The following is a 6000-nucleotide window of genomic DNA, read 5'->3' as shown; positions in this document are numbered from 1 at the left end:
CATGCACGATAGGCGGAAAGATCCCCCGTGCATCCAGCACTGCAATAAAGAATATAACACTTAAGGAAATTTCGGCTTCGATCTTTAAATCACCTTGCATGGGCACTCCCTGCTCTGTGCCTCAGTGCTCATTCTCCATTGGGTTCACAGAATCACAGAATTTCTAGGTTGGAAGAGACCTCAAGATCATCGAGTCCAACCTCTGACCTAACGCTAACAGTCCCCACTAAACTATATCCCTAAGCTCTACATCTAAACATCTTTTAAAGACTTCCAGGGATGGTGACTCCACCACTTCCCTGGGCAGCCCATTCCAGTGTCTAACAACCCTTTCGGTAAAGAAGTTCTTCCTAACATCCAACCTAAAACTCCCCTGTCGCAACTTAAGCCCATTCCCCCTCGTCCTGTCACCAGGCACGTGGGAGAACAGACCAACCCCCACCTCACTACAGCCTCCTTTAAGGTATCTGTAAAGAGCAATAAGGTCACCCCTGAGCCTCCTTTTCTCAAGGCTGAACAAGCCCAGCTCCCTCAGCCGCTCCTCGTAGGACTTGTTCTCCAGGCCCCTCATCAGCTTCGTCGCCCTTCTCTGGACCCGCTCAAGCACCTCGATGTCCTTCTTGTAGCGAGGGGCCCAAAACTGAACACAGGACTCGAGGTGCGGCCTCACCAGAGCCGAGTACAGGGGGACGATCACCTCCCTAGCCCTGCTGGTCACACTGTTTCTGATACAAGCCAGGATGCTGTTGGCCTTCTTGGCCACCTGAGCACACTGCTGGCTCATATTCAGCCGACTATCCACCATCACTCCCAGGTCCTTCTCTGCCTGGCAGCTCTCCAACCACTCATCTCCCAGCCTGTAGCTCTGCTTGGGGTTATTGCGTCCCAGGTGCAGGACCCGGCACTTGGCCTTGTTGAACTTCATGCAGTTGACCTCAGCCCATCGGTGCAGCCTATCCAGATCCTCCTGCAGAGCTTTCCTACCCTCGAGCAGATCGACACACGCGCATAGCTTGGTGTCATCTGCAAACTTACTGAGGGTGCACTCAATGCCCTTGTCCAGATCATTGATGAAGATATTAAAGAGGACCGGCCCCAGCACCGAGCCCTGGAGAACGCCACTAGTGACTGGCCTCCAACTGGACTCGACTCCATTTACCACGACTCTTTGGGCCCGGCTATCCAGCCAGTTTCTAACCAAACGAAGCGTGCGCCAGTCCAAGTCAAGAGCAGCCAGTTTCTTGAGGAGAATGCTGTGGCAGACGGTGTCAAAAGCCTTGCTGAAGTCAAGGTAGACCACATCCACAGCCTTTTCCTCATCCACTAAGCGTGTCACTTTGTCGCAGAAGGAGATCAGGTTCATCAAGCAGGACCTGCCTTTCATAAACCCATGCTGACTGGGCCTGATCGCCTGCTTGCCCTGCAAGTGCTGCGTGATGACTGTCAAGAGGATCTGCTCCATGAGCTTCCCTGGTACTGAGGTCAAACTGACAGGCCTGTAGTTTCCCGGGTCTGCCCTCCGGCCCTTCTTGTAGATGGGCGTCACGTTTGCTAGCCGCCAGTCAACTGGGACCTCCCCTGATAGCCAGGACTACTGATAAATGATGGACAGTGGCTTGGCCAGCTCCTCTGCCAGTTCACTCAGTACCCTTGGGTGGATCCCATCTGGCCCCATCGACTTGTGCACATCCAAGTGCCATACCAGGTCACCAACCAGTTCTTCGTGGATAGTGAAGGCCACATTCTGCTCCTCATCCCCTTCCACCAGCTCAGGGTACTGGGTATCCAGAGAACAACCGGTATTGCCGCTAAAGACTGAGGCAAAGAAGGCATTAAGCACCTCCACCTTTTCCTCATTGTGTAGCTAAGTTTCCCCCCGCATCCAGTAAAGGATGGAGATTCTCCATAGTCCTCCTTTTTGTGTTGATGTATTTATTAAAACATTTTTTGTTATCTTTAACGGCAGTAGCCAGATTGAGCTCCAGATGAGCTTTGGCCTTCCTAATTTTGTCCTTGCACAGCCTCGCAACATCCTTATAGTCCTTCCTAGTGGCCTGCCCACTTTTCCAAAGATTATAAACCCTCTTTTTTCTCCTAAGCTCAAGCCACAATTCTCTGTTGAGCCAGGCTGGTCTTCTTCCCCGCCAGCTTGTCTTTGGGCACGTGGGGACAGACCGTTCCTGCGCCATTAAGATTTCCCTCTTGAAGAGCGCCCAGCCTTCCTGGACTCCTCTGCCCTTCAGAACCGCCTCCCAAGGGACTCTACCAACTAGTGTCCTGAGCAGCTCAAAGTCAGCCCTCCGAAAGTCCAAGACAGCGGTTTTACTGGTCCCCTTCCTGGCCTTGCGAAGAATAGTGAACCATTTCGTGGTCACTCTGCCCAAGACAGCTCCCGACAATCACATCCTCCTGTGGGAATAGAAATGTTTTTGCAGTTACATTGTTTAGAAGATAAGAAAGTTTAGCAGGCGACCTTGTAAAATGCAGACAATCAGACTCCTTAGGACAATTAGGTGAAAATCACGGTGTCAAGTCAAATAAGTGAAGAAACATTACCACTTCAAGCAGTAAACATGTCAAAAGAAATTTGAAATTTAACAGGCCGGCAACTGAAGGCCATGCATTGTTTGTGAAGCAGATAGATTGTGAACCTGGATTACCCACTCAGTGGGGAAACAGGGGAGGGTCCTGCCATCAAAAGGTATATAAACTGTGTTTTGGAACTAGTAGATGCGCTCTCTCCTGCTTGTGGGGCGCCCGCCATTGCAATCACAAATAAATTACTACTTCACTGAGATCCTCACCTGAGCCTTAGTTATTGGCTACGGAGTGTTTCTCACACTCCACCAGTCCTTCTCTGTTTGAGAAGAGAAGGTCTAGCGGGGCGCCACCCCTGGTAGGTTCACTAACCAGCTGTGTCAGGAAGCTATCTTCCACGCTCTTCCAGAAACCTCCTAGACTGCTTTCTCTGGGCTGTGTTGTGCTTCCAGGATATGTCAGGGAAGTTGAAGTCCCCCACGAGTACAAACGCTGAAGATTTCGCAACTTCTGTCAGTTGCCTGTAGAACTCCTCATCCGTCTCCTCATCCTGGTTCGGCGGTCTATAGCAGACCCCGACCAGGACACTAGCCTTGTTGTCCCTGCCGATCCTAACCCAAAGGGACTCGACCTTGTCATTCCCAGCCTTGAGTTCTACAACCTCGAAAGACTCTCTAATATAGAGAGCCACACCACCACCCCTTCTGTGCTGCCTGTCCCTTCTGAAGAGCTTATAGCCAGGCATTGCAGCACTCCAGTCATGAGACTGGTCCCACCACGTCTCCGTGATGGCAACCAAGTCGTAGCCTGCCTGCTGCACAATGGCTTCTAGCTCCTCCTGTTTGTTACCCATGCTGCGTGCATTGGTGTAGATGCACTTCAGCTGGGCCATTACCTTATCCCCTGGCCTTGCTATTGTTCCCCCTGGCACAGCCCCAACAATCCTTGCTTCAGCCCCATCCCCCTTCTTACCTAGTTTAAAGCCCTCTCAATGAGCCCTGCCAGCTCCTGGCCCAGGATCCTTTTTCCCCTAAAAGATAGGGACCCGTCTGCGGCCATCAGGCCAGGTGCTGAGTAAAGTGCCCCATGGTCGAAAAACCCAAGATTTCTGTGTTGGCACCAGCCCCTGAGCCACGTGTTTAACAGGTGGGCTTTCCGTGTCCTCTCTGTACCCCTCCCTGCCACCGTAGGGATGGATGAAAACACCACCTGCACTCCCGCTCCATCCACTAACTATCCAGCCCCCTAAAGTCTCGTTTGATAGCCTTCAGGCTTCTCTCTTCAATGTCGTCACTACCTGCCTGGACTATCAAAAGGGGGTAATAGTCAGAGGGGCGTACCAGGTTGGGAAGCTTCCTGGCAACATCCCTGACCCTGGCCCCAGGGAGGCAGCAGACTTCCCTACGGGTAGGGTCAGGCCGACAAATAGGGCCCTCTGTTCCCCTAAGAATCGAGTCTCCCACAACAATAACCCTCCTGTCTTTCTTGGAGGAGGCAGTCCTGAGGCGTGGAGTCGACCTCCTCGCCCTAGGCATCCTCCTGGGAACACTTGCTATCTCTTCCTCAGCTACTGGTCTGTCGAGCTCCAGGGCCTCAAACCTGTTGCGTAAGGGCACCTGGGAAGGCGGGGCCGGAAGGGGAGGGCATCGCCTGCGATGTCGAGCAGGGACCTGTTTCCATTCCTCCTCAACTCCCAGATCCCCTCCCTCTGCCCGACGGCGACAGGGCAGGGGGTCCACCCCCATTTGGGGTGTCTCACCCCGGTACCTCTCCTTGAGGCCCTGCAGGGAGTTACTCCACCAGTCTATCTCCCGCTCACACTCCCTGATATCCCTCAACCTCTCCACCTCCTCCTTGAGCTCCGCCACCATGCGGACCAGGTCATCCACATGCTCGCACCTCACGCACGCAGTTTCTCTGCCTCCCACCGATGGCAGCAACAGGCTCAGACACTCCCTGCATCTGGTGACCTGAACTGCTGCATTTTTTAACGGGTAGTCGGTCTGGGTGTGTACCGACTTCCTGGAGAGCACCGTGCCTGGTGGAGACCATTATCGCCTAGCTAACGGCTGTCGTTAAGGAGGTGTTCGTATGGGCGGGGGGAGCGCTCTGCCCTTCCTGCGCGCCCTGCCTGCGCGAACTGCCGCGCCACTCCTTTCTGCCGCGCCACGCCCTGTTTGCCCGTCCTGATCGCCGCGCTCCTGGTCGCTTGCGCTCCCTAGGGGCAGCTTTTGAACGGCTGGGGAGGGGGCGCTTCTGGCTCCGCCTTCGCCTCGTCAGCCTCCCTCACGAGGGCTGCCGGGTCCTGGCGGCTCCCTCAAGTAGGCTCGATGCCGGAAAAATTAGCCCTGCCTGGCCCGATCCTCCGCTCCGCTGCAGAACGCGTCTGCCCCGGAGCCGATCGCCTCAGCAAATGGCGACATGGTGCTGGAGGAGAAGTATGGTGCTCTCCTGGCTGTCTGAGCTTGCTCAGTGCAAAGGTTGGGGGTTTCAACACATCACTGTGTTGAGCTGATATTTGGTGAGCACCTCCCTGAAATGGATTTGTCTGGCTGTAAAAGGAACAAGAGGGCAAAACCACCTCTTGTCTGGAGCCTGTGCCCATGCAAAGCACCCTGCCCTGCAAACAATCCTGCCTGGCCTCCCTATCAGGGTGTGTCCCCAGTGCCCAGCTTCTGGGCATCACTCACCTTCCTGCCAGGACAAAGCCCTTTCACACCCAGTACTTTTCCCCATTCCAGCCTCCTGGATAGGATTGGCCTGTTTAACCATTTACATCCCTCTGCCATATCCTACTTCACCTCTGAACTTGCTGTTTCTGTGGAGGCTCTGGTGGTTGTTCCCAGTGATGCTCTGCCCATGGTCACCAGCTGATCCCCAAGGGCCCAGCACTGCTCTGCCTTCCCTTCACCCTCTGCTCCCCCTTGTTCTACGAGAAAGTGGGGAGCCCCAGGAGGCTGGTACTGGCCAAGTCTCAGCTAGGAGCCATGTTCCTGCCATGCCTCCCCATGCAACCCTCCTGCTGCATCTCAGCCTTTGGATGTGCTGACCTGGGTCTGATAGCCCAATGATCAGAGAATCACAGAATGGTTTGGGTTGGGAGGGACCTTAAAGACCACCTAATTCCAGCCCCCCTGTCATGGTCAGGGACACGTCCCACAAGACCAGGTTGCCCAAAGCCCCATCCAACCTGGCCTTGGACACTGCGAGGGATGGGGCATCCACAGCTTCTCTGGGTAGCCTATGCCAGTGCCTCACCATCCTCTGAGTGAAGAATTTCTTCCTGATGTCTAACCTAAATCTCCCCTCTTTTAGTTTAAAGCCATTTCCCCTTGTCCTATCACTACAATTCCTGACAAAGAGTCCCTCCCCAGCTTTCCTGTAGGCCCTCTTTAGGCACTGGAAGGCTGCTATAAGGTCTTCCTGGAGCCTTCTCTTCTCCAGGCTGAACAACCCCAACTC

The 6000-nt window shown here is 54.2% G+C and overlaps 1 pseudogene across 1 annotated transcript in view; it reads left to right on the top strand.

Annotated features, from left to right (window-relative positions):
* Positions 1-4959: 4959 nt before the first annotated feature.
* LOC309889518 (rho guanine nucleotide exchange factor 39-like) overlaps positions 4960-6000 on the top strand; it is a 41545-nt pseudogene continuing 40504 nt past the window's right edge. Inside the window, exon 1 of the transcript in view lies at positions 4960-4976. The product of the transcript in view is annotated as a rho guanine nucleotide exchange factor 39-like (transcript). The remainder of the gene's footprint in view (positions 4977-6000) is intronic.

Source organism: Aythya marila (assembly GCF_965140915.1).
Source record: "Aythya marila genome assembly, chromosome: W".
Taxonomy (NCBI): domain Eukaryota; kingdom Metazoa; phylum Chordata; class Aves; order Anseriformes; family Anatidae; genus Aythya; species Aythya marila.
This window is presented reverse-complemented; position numbering and strand designations above follow the sequence as displayed.